At 44.9% G+C, this 19,160-nt stretch overlaps 1 protein-coding gene and 1 non-coding gene across 3 annotated transcripts in view; one reads left to right on the plus strand and one right to left on the minus strand.

Annotated features, from left to right (window-relative positions):
• Positions 1–19,160, plus strand: part of TET3 (tet methylcytosine dioxygenase 3) — a 130,081-nt gene that overhangs the window by 34,343 nt on the left and 76,578 nt on the right. The gene's annotated exons all lie outside the window — the stretch shown is intronic.
• LOC116484425 (U4 spliceosomal RNA) lies at positions 15,067–15,211 on the minus strand. The gene has a single exon (XR_004252583.2). It is a non-coding gene; the product is annotated as a U4 spliceosomal RNA (small nuclear RNA).

A 19,160-nucleotide genomic window follows, 5' to 3' on the forward strand; every position in this document is an offset into this window, starting at 1 on the left:
CCCAAACCTGGAATGCAGTGGCATGATCTTAGCTTACTGCAATCTCTGCCTCTGGGTTCAAGTGATCCTCCCACCTCAGCCTCCCTAGTAGTTGGGACTACAGGTGCATACCACCACACCCAGCTATTCTTTGTATATTTTTTAGAGATGGGGTTTCACTGTATTGCCCAGGCTGGTCTTGATTTCTGGGGCATAAGTGGTCTGCCTGCCCAAAGTGTTGGGATTACAGGCGTGAGCCACAGTGCCTAGCGTTGGTGTTTGCATTTTATGTGTAAGCTTTTATTTGTAGTTGGGGAATGGCAGGCACTAGTCCTTGATGGAGCTGTCTGGGGCATGCCAATTCACTCTGTACCCTTGGCAGTGGTTCCAGACCCTCAGGTCCCTGCCCCCACTGGTCTCTGCTGCCCCTGGAGCGAGGATGGTGATGTCTACCCGCCTTTGAGGGACCCAGGAACAAGGGAACTCCCACCTCTTGTTCAAGGGCTCGAGGGCTATGCCCTTGGAGAGAAGGGAATCCCTGCTGTTGTTAAGCAGGGGTCAGGATTTCTGCCTCTCAACATGCATAAAAAGAAGGTGGGAGTGAGGACGTGAGCTGATTTCTAATCCCTCTCTAGCAGTTGTGCATCTGGTTCAGCGTGTCCCGGGGTTTCCCTGGGTTTTGCTTGACCACAGCAGTGAGCTGTTACTCATTTATCCCGTGGTCTGTGCTCACCCTCCCCTTCCCACTCACTCATCTCCCATGCTCAGGGTGGCAGAGGACATAGAAATGCTTCTCTGGCTCCTCTGCTGGTTTGTTTTAATCCCTGGGTAACATTGGAACCAAGAGGACACTCAAGAAATGCTGGATCGGGGAAAAGATCTGGAAGTATTGCTCTGTCTGCCACCATCCCCTGCCGTTGGTTTCTTACTTCATCTCCCAGTGCCCACCTGGGGCCTGTGAGTCTCCCCAGCCAGGTGGCCCTGAGGCTCCCCAAGAGGCCCCGGCTGCATCCACAGCTGCATCTCTGCCAGCTCTGGAGGAGCTGCTTTCTCGGGGTGCTGAGCAGCGACTCTGACAGATGGACCTCCATGAACCCATGGAGCTGTTCCAGATGCCTCCTCCCAGAGCAGAGCGCATTCTGGCAGTGAGGCCACGATTCAGGGCTGCCTAGGGCTTTAGCTCACCTGTTGGACAAAGTCTGTTTCTACACTGCCACCTCCATCCATGTTTTGGCGTTTCAAAGAGCATCAACGCTGACCACTGAATGGCCAGGCCTGCATGTGCGTATGGGAGGTGGAAAGAGACTACTGTCCCTGGTCAGCCTGTAAGAACCTCAGTTCACCTGGTTTCTGAACCAGCTGAGGCCTTCCCCTCATCTGCACTCACCCTCAACCCCATAGGATTATGGGAAGGGGTTCTCAAAAGGTCGTTCAGGGGCCACCTGGGTCAGAATCCCTTCCATGGTCAGGCAGGGTTGATCTCTGGTGGGACCTGGGAATCTGCATCCATAACCAGCTTCCTACAGGTGATTCCCACGCCCACTGGAGTTTGAGAACTGCTGGCCTGTGAACTAATGTAACAAAAGAGGCTGCCTGTTTGGGGCTTCCAGTACTTGATCAGGACTGAAAAGACATGCCTTTAAATGCCATGGTGGTTTGTGAAAAGGCCAGGTGCTATGCAAACACTTGTGAAAACACAGGAAGACATTTCAGATATGATCAAACTCTAGGAAATAGTTAAAACTTTTTTTTGCCATTGTCTATTACAAAGAATAAAAATTCACTGTAGAAAAATCAGAAAGTTCAGATAAGCAGATAGAGAAAAATGAAAAAGTCCATAATTTTTCTACTCAGAGAGAACTCCTGTTACTATTTCAGTCTTTCTAGGACACCTTTTTTTTTTTCATTTTAAATATTTTTGGTCTTTTCCTTCCGTGATTATCAAAATAATACGTTTATTATAAAACTATTTCTTTTCTGATTGGCATAAAAATGAGTGCAAAATGTTTGATTTGCAAATCTTTCCTTGCTATGTTTAGTTGTGATCTTTTTTCTTTGTGAATATATTTTTATTTCCTTTATTTTTTTGTGTATGCTTTTTTTATGAATGGTAAGACAGCTTCATATATTAGTGGTATTAACTCTTTATCATGCTTTGGCAAGTATTGCAAATTTCTTTTAATGTACGTTTGGGGGTTTTTTTGTTTTTTTTTTTTTTTGAGACGGAGTCTTGCCCTGTCGCCCAGGCTGGAGTGCAGTGGTGCAATTTCGGCTCACTGCAAGCTCCGCCTCCCGGGTTCACGCCGTTCTCCTGCCTCAGCCTCCTGAGTAGCTGGGACTACAGGCACCCGCCACCATGCCCGGCTAATTTTTTGTATTTTTAGTAGAGACGGGGTTTGACCGTGGTCTCGATCTCCTGACCTCGTGATCCACCCACCTCGGCCTCCCAAAGTGCTGGGATTACAGGCGTGAGCCACCGCGCCCAGCCGGGGTTTTTTTGGTTTGTTTTTTGTTTTTTTGTTTCTTGAGACAGAGTCTCACTCTGTTGCCCCAGCTGGAGGGTTTTTTTTTTTTTTTTTAACAAACTTTTTTTTTTACATGCTTGTGTGATCAAATCTAGCTCCAGTAGTTAATTGGTTTATTATTATTTTTTTCTTTTGGTTGTGCCAGACAGAACACAGAACAGGCACTGCTTTTGCAAATTAAGAGGAATTGAGGGGTAATTAGGCAGGTATAGGCTAGACCAGTGCTTCTCCACTTTATCTTCTTCATCCAGATAACCTGGGATTCTTACTACAATGCATTTTCAAATTTAGTGAATCTGGGGTGAGGCTGAGAGTCTGCTTTTTTTTTTTTTTTTGAGATAAGGGTCTTGCTCTGTCGCCTAGGCTGGAGCGCAGTGGCATGATCTCGGCTCACCGCAACCTCCACCTCCCAGATCAAGCGATTCTCATGCCTCAGCCTCCCAAGTAGCTGGGACCACAGGCACTCGCCATCACGCCTGGTGAATTTTTGTATTTTTTGTGGAGACGGAGTTTCACCAAATTGACCAGGCTGGTCCTGAACTCCTGACCTGAAGTGATCTGCCCGCCTCTGCCTCCCAAAGTGCTGGGATTATAAGCGTGAGCCACTGCGCGCGGCCTTATTCTGCATTTTTAACATACTCTGAGGTCATGTTGATGCTGCTGTTCCTTGGACCACATTTTTGAGTAGCAAGGGGCCAGCAGTTTCCAAACCTGGGTGACCAACAGAGGTACCTCATAAGCATTGATATTAATTAATTTTCAGATATGTAGTTGTGATTTTTTATTTTTATTTAATTTCGAGACAAGGTCTCGCTGTGTCACGTAGGCTGGAGTGCAGCAGTGCTGCGATCATGGTTTACTGCAGCCTCCACCTCCTGGGCCCAATCACTCCTCCTGCCTCAGCCTCCTGAGTAGCTGGGACTATAGGTGTGCACTATCACACCCAGCTAATTTTTCTATTTTTCGTAATGATGAGGTCTCACTATGTTGCCTGAGCTGGTTTTAAACTCCTGGACTCAAGTGATCCTCCTGCCTCGACCTCCCAAAGTGCTGAGATTACAGGGGTGAGCCACAGCGCACAGTTTAGTTATGATTTTGAGGAGCATTTTGGAACTCAGAGTTTTTCTGCGCCTTAATCCAGAGACTTTAGGCTGTGGGACTGAGCCTAGCTTGGCCACATCTGGTTGGTGACTCCGAGACAGTGGCTCCCAGTGGCTCTGGTGATTGATATTATCAGTATTTCTACGACTTCTTGAATATGTTTTCCTAGAAAATTGTTGTTTAATTCATGTTTTCAAAGTTTTTAGTAAAGCATTTCACAGGTGGTGGTTATATTCCTTTTATATTTCTAATATTTGTTTTTTTCTTTTTAAAATAACCAGTCTTGTCAGAGATTTGTTTGTTTTATTGGTTTTCAGGAGAGTCATCTCTTGGATTCATTTATAAATACCACTACATTTTGTTTTCTAATCCACTATTTCTGTCTTTATCCCTTCTGATTCAGTTTTTCCTACCTTTCTTTGTTTTTATTTTCTAGCTTCTTGGATTGAAGCCTCAATTACTTGTTTCTCATTTAGTAAAAGTATTTATGAAAACATGAATTTTTCTAATAGATACTGTTCTCACTGATATTTAATCTTTAGATATGTAGTTGTGTGTGACTTTGATTATTTTTTTCCTTCATCCTGGAGTTATTTAGGAGACTTGCTTAGGATTTCCAGATGTTGTATTCCTTTTAGTTAGCAAGGGCTTGAAGGCTGCCTTCTCAGGGCCCTACTCGTTTGCAGACCAGGCTATGAGTCTGTGCTCTGCATGGTCTTGTATGCTCATGGTTGGAACTTGTGCAGGTGTGTTTCTGAAGCTTTGAGTTGGCCCTCTGGCATGCACGTGACAGGGGCTGTCTGTGCCCTCTGTGTGTGGAGGGAAGGGGTCTTGGGAGGAGAGCGGGTGGACCCTGTTCCCAGGCTCTCTGTTTCTCCTATCAGCCTTGCCTCTTCAGGCTGTTGCCCAGCCTGGAGACCATCCAGGCGGCTGCCTTCTTCCTTGCCCTCTGATCTGCGGTGGTCAGCCAGTACCCAGGGTGGTGTCTGGGGCTCAGTGTCCCTCAGTGTTAGATGAGCTGAGGGCTGGTGGAGTGGGGATGGGATTAAGTCAGAGAACTTGACTTGAGTTCTGGAGCCCCTCCTGCCTCCGACCAGCCATTTGTCAGTGACTGCTTGTTTCACTGTTTCCTGTTCCTCGTTGTAAGATTTGGGGAATGTTACCTTTTCACAGAAACTGGAAGAGCCATAGATACCATACAGTAAACATCACTCTTTTAAAAAATATTTTTTATTTTGGCGTAATTTCAGTTTTACAAAAGTTGCAGGAATAGTACACAGAATTCTCTTCACTTGGATACCCAAATGTTAATATTTTACTACATTTGCTTTATCCTTTTCTTTCTCTGTAATTTGTATTTGAACCATTTGAAAGTAAGTAGCAGGCCAGGCGCGGTGGCTCACGCCTGTAATCCCAGCACTTTGGGAGGCCGAGGCGGGCGGATCATGAAGTCAGGAGATCAAGACCATCCTGGCTAACACAGTGAAACCCCATCTCTACTAAAAATACAAAAAAAATTAGCTGGGCATGGTGGTGGGCACCTGTAGTCCCAGCTGCTGGGAAGGCTGAGGCAGGAGAATGGCGTGAACCCAGGAGGCGGAGCTTGCAGTGAGCTGAGATTGTGCCACTGCACTCCAGCCTGGGTGACAAAGCAAGACTCCGTCTCAAAAAAAAAAAAAAAAAAAAAAGAAAGTAAGTAGCAAATGTGATGTCCTTTACTACTAAATACTCAAATGTAGGTTTTCTTTTCTTTTTTTTTTTTTTTTTTGAGGCAGAGTCTCGCTCTGTCGCCCAGGCTGGAGTGCAGTGGTGTGATCTCGGCTCACTGCAAGCTCCGCCTCCCGGCTTCACGCCATTCTCCTGCCTCAGCCTCCGAGTAGCTGGGACTACAGGCGCCCACCACCATGCCTGGCTAGTTTTTTGTATTTTCAGTAGAGACGGGGTTTCACCTTGTTAGCCAGGGTGGTCTCCATTTCCTGATGTCGTGATCCGCCTGCCTCGGCCTCCCAAAGTGCTGGGATTACAGGTGTGAGCCACCATGCCCGGCCCGAATGTAGGTTTTCTAAAACCATCTCAATAACCACAAAGGAGCCATCAAAATCAGGAAGTTAATGTGGATACAGCATTATTATACCAGCTAACCTAGGCTTACTTAAATTTTACCAATCGTCACAACCTCTCTTGTGAGAGAAACCCCCCAGATCACATGCTGTGTCCGGTGGTCAGTTTGTTTGTTTAAGTCTCCTTTAATCTGGAGCAGATTCTCAGTTTTTCCTGATATTTTTAAAGAATTGTTTTTGGCCAGGCACTGTGGCTCATGCCTGTAATCCCAGTGCTTTGGGAGGCCAAGGTAGGAGGATCACCTGAGGCCAGGAGTTTGAGAGCAGCTTGGGCGGCAGAGTGAGACCTCATCTCAAAAAAAAAAAAAATAAATAAATAAAAATAATTGTTTTTAAGCACATGAGGAAGCTGACTCCTTGTCCTCATAGCTCCCAGTGAACACTCAGCTCCTAGGTGTGTGTCATCAGCAAAGCCTAAGGCAGAGAGGTGAGGCAGGGCCCAGCTCCCCAGGAAGCTGCCTTCTGCTCTCCCCTTTGCCCTTCTGCCTTTGTAATACCAGGCCACAGCACCCCACCCCACCCTACTCCACCCATTCCCTGGCTGGTTTGGTGTTAGCCTAGGACGGAGGCCATCGCTGAGGGGAGAGAGGGACTTTGACACTGGTCTGCCACTGCCTCTCCCTGAGATCAGGGCTGAGGAGCAGAGATCACTGCCTTGGGCAGGGCCCAGCTGCTGCTTTCTAAAGAGTAACACCCTCGGTTTGGGGATGTGGGTTTTAACACCCCTGTCACCCCCCTCTCCCCCACCCCACAACTTTGAGGCCAGTGGCCGGGGATTGTTAATCCCCAGTCAGAGTTGTGTGTCCCAAGTGAGGTTTGTCCCGAGGGTGAGCCAGAGGGAGCAGGTCGCCTGTTCCCAGACCTCCATGCCATGGAATACCTAACGAGGTTCCAGAGTGGTTATTTGCATTACAAGGGCAGGGCTTAACAGATAATTGACTGTTAGGTTATCTTTTAGTAGCAGAACTCCCTTGTATAATAGATATTAAAAACATGATTTGTTTTTTAACAAATGATTTGCATTTAGCTTTTTAAGGGCATGCTTACTGCATATTATACATTCTTTGTCTCACTTTATTTTATTGAATCGCTCACAAACTCTTCCCCTCCAACTTTTTTTTTTTTTTTTTTTTTTTTTTAATTCTAAGGGCCTTTGAACCAAGTTCCATTTCCTGTTTTCTAGTTATCTGTGACTCTACCCAGGGGATCAGCTGGTTTTAAGTCAGTGGTTCTCGTTTCCAGGCCCCCTGCCCATGCATTTCTAGAGCTCATCTCTCTCTTCCCCAACCCAGAGCTCAGGGCTGCCCCAGCTTGCTTTCCTCCCCACTCAAGAGTTGCCACCACTCCTGCTGTCCCCTGCAGTGACGTGGGAGGTGTTCTTCCCATCTTTCTTTGATGGAAAAGGGACCACCACTACTTTCCCTGAGATAAGACCCTCCTGTTTTCACTTTCACTTGTAACCCAGTAGGGAAGTAAAAGGAGAGAGAAACGCTGATGAATGAGTTGCAGAGAATGAGTTGCACCACACTCTTGCCTTTCCCTTTCCTCTGTCCCTGTCTCCGAACCATTGTTTGAGGGCGAGCTCACCAGCTCACCCACTCTCCTTGAGCTTGTGTTCAGTTTCTGCTTTTGCTTCAAAGCTGCTTATGGAGATGCAGATGAAGGATCAATATGTGCTTTCTCGTTTTCTTAGCCTTTTAGACTTTTGGGGTAGAAGGTGGGTGATGAGAAGTGACTTTTTTTTTGAAATTACAGTTTTATTGAGATATAAATCATATACAGTTCACCCATTGCGAGTGTACAATTCAGTGGTTTTAGTATAGTCAAGATTGTGCAGCCAACACCACTCTCTTAGTTCACAAAATTTTTATCTATCCCTAGAAGAAACCCTGTGGCAAATAGCATTCACCCCTCTTTGTTCCCCTAACCCCCTCAGCCCCTGGCACCCACTTATCTTTCTGTCTCTGTGGATTTACCCAATCCATGCATTTCATATAAATGGAATGTTATAGTATATATCTTTAGTGTCTGGCTGACTTAGCATAACATTTTCAAGGTTCATCCATGTTGTAGCCTGTGTCAATACTTTATTCCTTTTCATGACTGCATAATATTCCGTTGCATGCACAGACCACATTTTGTTTATCCATTCTTTAGTCACTGGACATGTAGGTTCTTTTCACTTTGGGCTGTTATGAATAATGCTGCTATGAACATTTGTATACACGTTTTTGTGTGAACATGCCCATTTTAAAATTGGGGTTTTTGGTTAAGGGGTTGTAAGAGTTTGTTATCTCTTCTATATGAATTCCTTGAATATGATTTTATATATATATGTATATGATTTATAAATTTTTTCCCCCATTGTGTGGGTTTTTTTCACTTTTTTTTTTTTTAAGAGACAGGGTCTTACTCTGTCATCTGGGCTAGAGTGCAGTGGAGTGATCGTGGCTCACTGCACCTGGAACCCCTGGGCTCAAGGGATCCTCCTGCCTCAGCCTCCGAAGTAGCTAGGACTACAGATGTGTGCCACCACCATGCTTGCCTAATTAAAAAAAAAAAAAATTGTGTAGAGTGGGGGTCTTGCTTTGTTGCCCGGGCTGGTCTCAGACTCCTGGCATCAAGCAATCCTTCAGCCTCCCAAACTGCTGGAATTGCAGATTTGAGTTACCATGCCTAGCCGTTTTTTTCACTTTCTTGATTGTGTCCTTTGGAACTCAAAAGGTTTTAATTTTGATGATGTACAGTTTATCTTTTTTCTTTTGGTCTCATATCTAAGAAAGTTCTGCCTAATCCAAGGTAATAAAGATTTATGTCTGTTTTCTTTTAGAGTTTTATAGTTTTAGTTCTTATACTTGGGTCTTTGATCTATTTTGAGTGAGTTTTTGTATATGGTGTGAGGCAGGGGTTCACATTCATTCTGTTGCAACTGGATATCCAGTTGTCCCAATTAAAATACTGTTCTTTTCCCATTTAATTATCTTAGTGTCTTCTGTTTTGTAGATGTTTATAGTAGATGAGATAGCTAGATTGGTCTTTATAGCTTTTTTATTGGTTACTTGCATGTATTGTTTGGTATTAACATTTACATGATGTACATCTTCAAAATTTCTGGTGAAGGACTAAGTTTTAAAAATTTCTAATTCATCATGGACTGATAATTTTGTAAAAATAAGAATGAATTACTAGAAAAATGATCATGTGCTTAGATGCCATGACGATGTGAAATTGTGATACAAGTTTCTAAAGTTAACACTTACTCTTAGCTTTTGTATTTACCTTGTCACGGACTAATGGAGATTGCAGAATAGTGCTAGTCCATAGATCACACTTACAGGAGTCCTGGCCAAGACTCAGCTGGCCATGCTCAATCTGCTTATCTCTTGCTGGGCATGTCTTCAACCAGTGTTTGTAGAACCATGGGCCTTAGGGGTCTCATCATTGTTACCTTGGGGTACTAGAACAGCAAATACTAGTGTTACTACTGCTTCTCCTCCAATCTTGAAAGGGGCAGTTGTCCCCAAAGGCTTACTAGACACGTACCTTTTATATTTGTAGTCACCCAAATAAGATGAAACCCTTGTGCTAATATGAGTAAAATCCTACCCCTACCTGTTGTTATCAAGGTTGTTTCCTACAGCCTTCAAGGTTGAGTAGAATCCATCCATTTAGCCTTTAGTGCCAAGTTGCCATCCCTGTTCTCAAGGGAATAATAAGCCCAAATAGACATGGAAGGAGGAGGAAAGACACTACTCCAACAGTCAATATGTCCCTTGGGAATATAGCAAACAGGAGAAAACCTAGAGATTCAGCCTCTGGGGCCCTGTGTATGCTATATACATGCCAGAGAAAACAGGACAGCTATTAAAAATGAAATTCTTGAAGAATAGTTAACAATATAGGAAAATGTTTATACAGTTAGGGAAGAAATTAGCATATGAGAAAAAACCACTGATATACTCAGTCATCCCAGTTTTGTAAATTAAGTGTATGTTGCATAGTTAAAAAAGATACCAAATATAAACTATAGTCATCTTTGGGCAGTGGGAGATTTTTACATCTTTTTTATTTTCCACAGTGAAAAGAACCTCTTGTTCGTCTGTCTCTCTCAGCAACTTCTACTGAAGCTGTCCTTTCTTTTCCTTATTCTATGCCTGTGACCTCTCTTTATTCTCTTGGATCATCCACCAGGGTTTTCTCTGGCTCTATAATGAGTTTGTAGTATGCCTTTGATATCCTATCAGTAACTACACTAGAGGCAGCTTCACTTGGAGATAAAGTCACAGTTAATATCGGTTTTCATTGCTTTCATCACATACTCAAAACCACAGAGTATGTATGTAACATGGGTTTATGTTGCCGTGCACATGTTAGTGATAGTGGTACAGTATCAGTTCCTAAAGGAACTTGCCTTTGAATAGGATCTAAGGCAAATTCAGACATCTAAAAAGTCCCTATCCAAGAGAAAGGACTCTGCTTGTTCACTAGTCTATCCACAAAGAAGTGATGCTGAATATATATTTGTTTGAGAGATAAATGAACGAATACATAATTATGTATGCATATAGGAAAGGAATGGTTGTTGTGCTGATAGCATCAGTGGGTGACATCTCATAATTCTGTGGGCTACAAATACTTACTTTCACTTTTTTAAAAAGCTACCTAGTTTTCTCATTTGTGTGCTTGGTTTTACATAGTTGCAGTCTAAGCTTCATACAGTGTGGTGTTCTGCTGTTCTTCCTATTTCATCTAGCTTTTTTCCATAGTGTTTATAATTACAGGTTTAGATGAGTGTATAATACTCTGTTGAATTGTATCATAGTTTACCAAACCAAGCCCCTCATACTGAGTTTTCAGCTTTCACTATTGTGTGGAAAGATTTCTTTTAACGCAAACATAAGCTCAAGTTTCTAGGCTCAAGCCTGTAATCCCAGCACTTTGGGAGGCCACGGCGGGTGGATCACGAGGTCAGGAGATCGAGACCATCCTGGCTAACACGGTGAAACCCCGTCTCTACTAAAAATACAAAAAATTAGCTGGGCGTGTTGGCGGGCGCCTGTAGTTCCAGCTACTCGGGAGGCTGAGGCAGGAGAATGGCGCGAACCCGGGAGGCGGAGCTTGCAGTGAGCCGAGATCGCGCCACTGCACTCCAGCCTGGGGGACAGAGCAAGACTCTGTCTCAAAAAAAAAAAAAAAAAAAAGTTTCTAGGAACAGCACTGCTTGATGGAAGTAGTCTTTATTGCTCTTGATAACATTTGTTCATGTGTTCATTTATTTGCTTATATACAGATTTATTTACTCACTTATTTTTACTATTTGAACCAAGACAGAAGATGGAAGTTGTGAATTAGAAGGCACCCTGGCCTGGGAGCTGGGTGATGGGGGTTCAAGGCTCAGTGGGTTGAATATGAGTCCAACAGTAGTGTTCTGGGATGGAAGCAGAGGCAGGTGGCGAGTCAAGGAGCCACCTCCTGAGTTTGTCCTTGTGAGAGATAAATGAGGAGAAAACAAAAAGAAGGCAGATCTGAAATGCTCTACAGGAGCAGTTGGCAGGACTAGGGTTTGCTTGCATATGGAAACATCAAGAGGACATCAGAGGGGATGGAAGGCTTTAGCCAGGATGCCCAGGGGAATGGATCTTAACATGAATTTCTTTTTTTTTTTTTAAAGGGATGTCCAGGGGAGGAGTTGCTGAGGAAAAGGAGGCAGGCGCTGAGTTAAGTTTTAAATGTGATGGGCTTAAGTTGCATCCAGGTGGAAGTGTGTCTGGTAGCTGGAAAGCAGTCAAGGAAAAAGGAAACTTTGGGGCTGTTGGTGCAGGCTGAGCTGTGGGGCCTTGATTGGAGGGGAGGCTTCTGAGGGGAGCATGGGGCGATGGAGAGCAGTGAGGGCAAGAGAGTGGAGAACAGCTCTGTTGAGGGGACAGAGGAGGAAAAGGAGAATGGAGGAGGGCCAGTAACTGGCAGGGTCACAGAAACCCAGGGTGGGCAGGTGAGTGGGTGATCTGCTGCCACAGACAGGCCAGAGAGACGAGGGACCCCTGTGGCCTTCCTCATCACCCCGACCCTCAGAAACGATAACGGCTGTGCAGATGCTGAGGTTCCTGTTCTGTCTCTCCAGCATTGCACACAGGCCTTTCAGAAGAACACGTGCAAACCCAGATTACTGGCATCTTTCAGTTATCTGGGCTAATAAACGAGTAGTGACTGTGGATAATGAAGCTTTACACACTAAGATGAGTTGTGTGACTTTTCCAGGAGTTGAAGTTTAGGATAAAGAGAATTAATTTGTGCTCCCCAGTTTCCTGCTTTCTGGACAGCAGCAGGCTTCCCTAAATGGCATTTCCTAGCCTACTCTGTGAAGTTGATATTGTGGCTGATAGGTGGATACCCTCTGCCAAAAACTATTTTTCCTCTAGATTTTTGGGTGGTTGCTTAAAGATTTATTTCTTTGAATGAAAAACTTAGGTCTTAAGTCCTTGAGAAAGGATTGAGTGGGGGCAAACACACAGGGGTTCCTGTGAAAAGCTGAAATCCATGAATAATTATTGAGGCACATGTGGGAGCTCACTCTCCAAAAGAAGGATTAGAACCTTGGTACCTGGGAGGCCATGGGCATCCACTATTGACTCTGATGTTGGATTCTACTTTGCCACTCACCAATTCTGAGCTTTGGAGTATGTTAGTTATCTTCTCTGTACCTCATCTACTAAAATGGATGTGGAGTTGTTGGAAGAACAGAAAGGTTACATTTAAACATAAAGGTGCTTATTTAAAGTTTGCACTCAGCACTCAAAACTGTGGGCTGCTGTCCTCCTTCTCTAAACCTGGCCCCTTTGACACACCTGAGCTGTCAGTGGGTTTTGAGGGATTGGGGGCTTCTTTAGGGAAAGTGCATGGAGCCTTTGGTGAAGGACTGGCTCTGCGGGGGACTGTGGTGTTAGCAATGCATGCTTTCTGTTTCTTTAGCCTATTAGACTTTTGGAGTAGGAGGTGGGTGATGAGAAGTAGATCTGTGCTGTTGGGTGGGAGGAGTTGTGGGAATGCCCTGCCTCGCTGGGAACTGATGGGGGCTTTTCTGGCCATGGGACGTGCACCGCAGGGCTTGGGCGATGGCCCTGGTGGCTGCAAGAGCGTGTGTGTGTGTGTGTGTGTGTGTGTGTGTGTGTGTGTGTGTTTGTTTTAGGGGAGTTGAGGCCCTTGCTGGGTCTGGCTGAGGAGCTGCCTCCGCGTCATGACCTGGTTCTTGTGTGCTGGCAGCTTCAGAGCAGCTGCTGCTGCTTTTTGCCAGGCCTCAGATGTGGTTAGGCTCGATTTCCTCCCGGCTGGCCTCTGGCCGGGCCGCCACCGGCTGCTGGAGGCAGGGGCTTCCGTCAGGAGAGCTGGATCCTGCTCTGGGCTGCAGATCAAGAGGCTGGGGGTGGGGCACGTGGAGCCTGCAGAGCAGCCTGCAGCTCCCCCTTCACCCCCACCTGCTGCAGGGGAGCGTGTGCTGCCCAGGCGATAACTTTGCATAGGTCAGAGTTGCAGAGCTGTAGTTTGGAGTTCTGGTCCGAGAACAGCAAGTTACATAGAACTTTGAATGGGTGGAAGTTTCAGGCTTGGCACCCCATCTCAACTAGGCTCATCTTCACCTTCCAGTGCATCTCATCTCTTAGAAATTTTCTTCATTTTCTTTCTGCATTATGTGTGATCTGCCTCTGTGTTATAACTGCATACAACTCTCTAGCAACAGAAATAGCACAAAAAATACCCAGAAATTTTCCCTGACTGCTCCCTTATCGTCTCATTCACAGACATGTGTAGTTTGCAGTTTCAGGTGTTTTATAGGTGTTCTATTCTTAAATATTTTTCCCCTAAATAAAGATGAAAATACCTATGATAAATTTTGGAAACTATAAACAAGAAAGTTACTCATCCTCTATCACGCAGAGGATAAGCACTGTTAACATTTCTGTATGATTCCCCTTGCTGTTTTGTGTATGTACACAGGCATGCATTGTGATTGAATTGAATTGTTAAATTGGGCAATATTTTGAATCCCATTTTTTCCCCATTTCAAATAGTATGTACTTCCCCCATCATAAAAACCCTCTGAAAGCATTCATTTAGTAAGTACATTCTCAAGTTTCACTTTTTCATTTAATACATTTAGTTTTATGTTCTTATTCCATATAATTTTAAGCAGTTGTGTACATCTACTGATTAAATATTATAAACAGGCATACATTGGAGATACTGCAGGTCCAGCTCTAAACCACTGCAATAAAGTGAATATGGCAGTACAGCTGGTCACGTGAATTTTTTGGTTTCCTAGTGCATATAAAAGTTGTGTTTACATTATATTGTAGTCTAGTAAGTATGTGTGATAGTATTATGGCTAAAAAAATGTGTACATACCTTAATTTTAAAATACTTTTTTGCCAAAAAATGCTAACAAAGTAAGCACATGCTATTGAAAATGACACCAGTAAGATTTGCCCAATGTGGCTGGGCGCGGTGGCTCACTCCTGTACTCCCAGCACTTTGGGAGGCCGAGGCGGGCGGGATCACCTGAGGTCAGGAATTCGAGACCCGTCTGGCCAACATGGCAAAACCCCGTCTCTACTAAAAATACAAAAATTAGCCAGGCATAGTGGCGGGCACCTGTAATCCCAGCTACTCGGGAAGCTGAGGCGGGAGAATCGCTTGAACCTGGGAGGCGGAGGTTGCAGTGAGCCGAGATTGTGCCGTTGCACTTTAGTCAGGGCAACAAGAGCAACACTCTGTCTCAAAAAAAAAGAAAAAAAAAGAGACTTGCCCAATGTGAGGTTGCCACAAACCTTAAATTCATCATTTAAAAAAAAAAAAAAAACCACCCCCAATATCTGCGAAACACGATAGAATGAAGCACAATAAAACGAGGTATGGCTGTATTATAGTTTTTATTTTTTTATGTATTACTTGAACCATACTTGACCCTAGTATTTTATATATGTTAAATAGATAAAGCATAATAAACACATGCCAGTTCCCCAAGTTAGCTGGAATATTGCCAACATCATTGAAATTACCTGGGTGTTTTCCCCCAGCCCTATCTCCCTTCTTCACCTCCAGAGGTAACCATTACCTTGAATTTTGTTCTTATCATTCCCTTGCTTTTTAAAGCCTTCATTATATAAGTTTGCATTCCTGTATAATACACTTAATTTTGCTTGCTTGTTTGAGGTTTGTAGACTCAGTAGGACATATGTAGTCCTCGAGCGTTGATTTAAAAAAAAAAACAAACCCTGTTGTAGTCTCTGGGATTCATTTATGTTCCTGTGGCTCATTCATTGACACTGCTCTATAATACTCCATTGTCCATTCTGTAGTTTATGGGCCCTTAGAAATATTTCCATGATGTGGTTTTTATGAGTAATGCTGCTATGGGAAAAGTTTTCCAATTAGCAATAATCGCGCCTCGGATAAACCTCATTGGCTACGATACTGCCACTGCGCAAAGCTGAGTAATGCTGCTATGAAAATTTATGTACATGTCTCCTGATGCACGTGTACAAAGCTTTCCTAGGAGTCGGATTGCAGGGCTGTAGGAGATGTGCATGTTTGACATTAAAAGATAGCACCACAAACCTTTTCAAAGTTATTTGTTCTGTTTTGCCTTCCTGCTAGTGAGGTATAAGAAGTGGTTATTGGGGGCTGGGTGCAGTGGCTCATGCCTGTAATCCCAGCACTTTAGGAGGCTGAGGCGGGCAGATCACGAGGTCAATAGACCAAGACCATCATGGTTAACATGGTGAAACCCCGTCTCTACTAAAAAATACAAAAAAAAAAAAAAAAAAAAAATCAGCCAGGTGTGGTGGCAGGCACCTGTAGTCCCAGCTACTCGGGAGGCTGAGGCAGGAGAATGGCATGAACCTGGGAGGCGGAGCTTGCAGTGAGCCGAGATTGCGCCACTGCACTCCAGCCTGGGCGACAGAGTGAGACTCCGTCTCAAAAAAAAAAAAAGTTATTGGGGCTGGGCACAGTGGTTTGAGGTCAGGAGTTCGAAACCAGCCTGGCCAACATGGTGAAACCCTGTCTCTACTAAAAATACAAAAATGAGCTGGGCATGGTGGTGGGTGCCTGTAATGCCAGCTACTCAGGAGGCTGAGGCAGGAGAATGGCATGAACCTAGGAGGCGGAGCTTGCAATGAGCGGAGATCGCGCCACTGCACTCCAGCCTGGGCAACAGAGCGAGACTCCATCTCAAAAAAAAAAAAAAAAAGTAGTTATTGGGGCCAGGCACGGTGGTTTGAGGTCAGGAGTTCGAAAGCAGCCTGACCAACATGGTGAAACCCTGTCTCTACTAAAAATACAAAAATTAGCTGGGCATGGTGGTGGGCGCCTGTAATCCCAGCTACTCGGGAGGCTGAGGCAAGAGAATCACTTGAGCCCAGGAGGCGGAGGTTGCAGTGAGCCGAGATTGTGCCATTGCACTCCAGCCTGGGCAACAGAGTGAGACTCTGTCTCAAAAAAAGTGTGTGGTGGCTCCCGCCTGTAATCCCAACACTTTGGGAGGCCGAGGTGGGTGGATCCCTTGAGGCCAGGAGTTCGAGACTAGCCTGACCAACATAATGAAACCCCTTCTCTACTAAATAAATAAATAAGCAAGCAAGCTGGGTGTGATGTTGTGCGCCTGTAGTCCCAGCTACTTGGGAGACTGAGGTACAAGAATCATTGAGCCCCGGAGGCGGAGGTTTCAGTGAGCCAAGATCCCACCACTGCACTCCAGCCTGGGCGACAGAGTGAGACTCTGTCTTAAAAAAAAAAAGTTCTTGCTAAACCCTGTTGGCACTTGGTATTAAACTAAAATACCCTCTCGCGGTGCTTACTGTGTACCTGGTACTGTTATAAATGCTCTTCATATGTTGTTTAATTTTCATAATAATCTTGTGAGGTAGGTACTGTTACTCATCCCCAATTTACAGGTGACAAAACAGAGGCACAGAGAGATTAGCTAACTTGCTTATGGTCACACAGCTAGTAAGTGGTGGGGCCACGATTCAAACTAAATGTTCTTCCTCTTCAGTCCTACGTAATAGGTGTAAAATGGAATCTTCTTGTGATCTTATTCTGTATTTTTCTGATTACTGATGATATTGAGTATTTTTTCATATGTTTATTCCCTTTTCATGAAGAAGAAATATAAAATTTAAAACCGTCTCCCTATTGTTGGGGCACTCAGGTTGTTTGTAATTCTCTGTTGTTCATGCTTGAGGGAAAATCATTGGCACATGTAGCTTTTTTATGTCTTCTGTTGGCTTGTTTACTTTTACATTTCCAGTGAAATTAAGAGTACTTAGTGGTTAAAATGGCTGTGCTCTTCCACATTGCCTTGTGATCTTGAGGCAATTACTTCCCCTCTCTGTGTTTAGTGTCCTTATCTCTGATCTCCACCTTGGAGGAGCATGTGGTGATTAAATGAGATAAGTGAATGTGCGACAATTCGCATGATACTCCGCCTGTCATAAGAGGGTTCCATCAGAGTCATGTAGAGACTTTTCCTGGTTCCTTCTTTTCCTTTCTTCCTCGAACCCACATTAATTACTGTTAGGTCAGAGGACATGAACAAAGTCCTGTGCTTCTGCCAGATATGATGACCTCAGGGAATTAGGCCCATTTCAGCTTTTTCCTAAGTATCACCCCAGCCACTGACAGATTTGCTGTATCTGCCCATTTTGTAGTAGGAAAAAAAATTAGATTTTAAAGTGTTTTACTGATATGCATGTAGTAACCACAAAAACAACTGCCTCCCCCCACCTCATATAAGAATACCCTCTGCCAATGTATAATGCTCTCAAGAAGTCAGACATAATCCTGGAGTTGCTGTCTGCAGGGATGGCCAGTTTGGGTATGGAGGGTGCAGACATGGGACTGGGCTAGCCAGTGTGCCCATGGGCACACACTCACTTCTGCAGGAACAGGCAGATGTGCACATCCTCTGCAAGGGTTCCCCTAAAACTCTCTTTTTGTACTCGCTGATTAGTTTTATCAATAAATCTTCCAAAGGGAGAATCCTCTTAAGAAATGAATAATTCATCAACCCTAGACAGAACATGCCATAAATACAACCCATTTGCTATTAGAGAGAGTGGGGCCATCCATTTGGTGGCAAGGAAGAAGGAATTAGCTTTGTAAGGAGGTGGATTCTGAACTCTAGGACTGAGATAAAGGATGAGGCTGGAATGAGCAGCCTTGAACAGCTGCTGTGGATCAGAGTAGCTGAGCTGGTGGTATGTGTGGTTGGGAAAGTACTGGGTGGAGTTTACTGGCTAGCAGGGTGGGGCGCTGCCACCACTATCTTGGAGTCCCATGAGAATTCGCTTCAGAAGATTCCTCTGCAGAGAATGGGCTACTGGGCTCTGAAGGTTGACCACAGGCTAGTTCATTCTGGCCAAAAACACCTTCTTGGACGTGGTTCTTCTAATACGGTGTGTAACTGCTGACAGTAAGCAAAACAGCCCTCCAGACTCTGTTCCTCTGGTAACTTCCCCTTTCTTAGAGGCCTTAAGAAGGTATAGCCAATCAGGACTTTGCTCTTTCAAGATAACACTCTTCATCTTCTCTCTTCCCTATTTTCCTTTAATAGAGAATTGTTGATCTGGTTTTGATGTGTTGAGAGTAAGGAAGGATTTGGGAAACCTAGTTGCCATATCTGTATCCTTCACTGTGTTGTTGACTGAATGAGGTGTTTGGGGAGTGGCATTCCACACTTTTCCAGCCTTGCCTGGCATCTGAGGGGCTCTGGAGTCCCCTGGGTGGGGAGAGCAGGGTGCTGCTGTTGAATGCCTGCAGAAGTCAGGAGGACCAGCTCTGGGGATTTGGGAGTCTAAGAAGGGAGTGCACTGTAGAGGAGGAGGCAGGGGACCTTGTGAGCTAGCCAGGCGGGGTGCAGGGTCACCTTCAGCACAGGGTCCCCAGCTCTCTGAAGGTGGGAAATGTGACTGGGGTTGGCGATGCTGTATGCACATATGAACTCTTCATGGAGTATAGTGAAGAGTTATGTCTCTTCTTGGATCTGAGAAGGGCATTTTCTCTGCCTGAGTAATGTTTCCTGCCTCTCAGTCTCCTAGTAACAAATCCCTGCTGCCCCTAGGTGATGGGAACACACCTCCAACTTGGGGAAGACTTAGCCTGGGATGGGCATACCCTCTTTCAGTGATATTGTGAAGCAGGGAAGAAACCTGATGGGGTTGGGTGTGAGGACCCAGCGAGGGCAGGGAAAAGGGGTTTGCACCTGGAAGTTGGCAGTAAGATGTGCAGCACCAGCACCTTGGGCTTCTCTGGAGGCCCCCTACAGCCTTTGCAGACCTCTACCGTGTGTGCGTTGTAATGGGTGCCATAATAGCAGAGATCACCAACTCTGCCTAGAACTTCCATGGGTCATCTCAAAGTATGGGGGTGATGAGGCTTG

This window comes from Hylobates moloch, unplaced genomic scaffold (genome assembly GCF_009828535.3).
Source record: "Hylobates moloch isolate HMO894 unplaced genomic scaffold, HMol_V3 SCAFFOLD_15, whole genome shotgun sequence".
Classification (NCBI taxonomy): Eukaryota; Metazoa; Chordata; class Mammalia; order Primates; family Hylobatidae; genus Hylobates; species Hylobates moloch.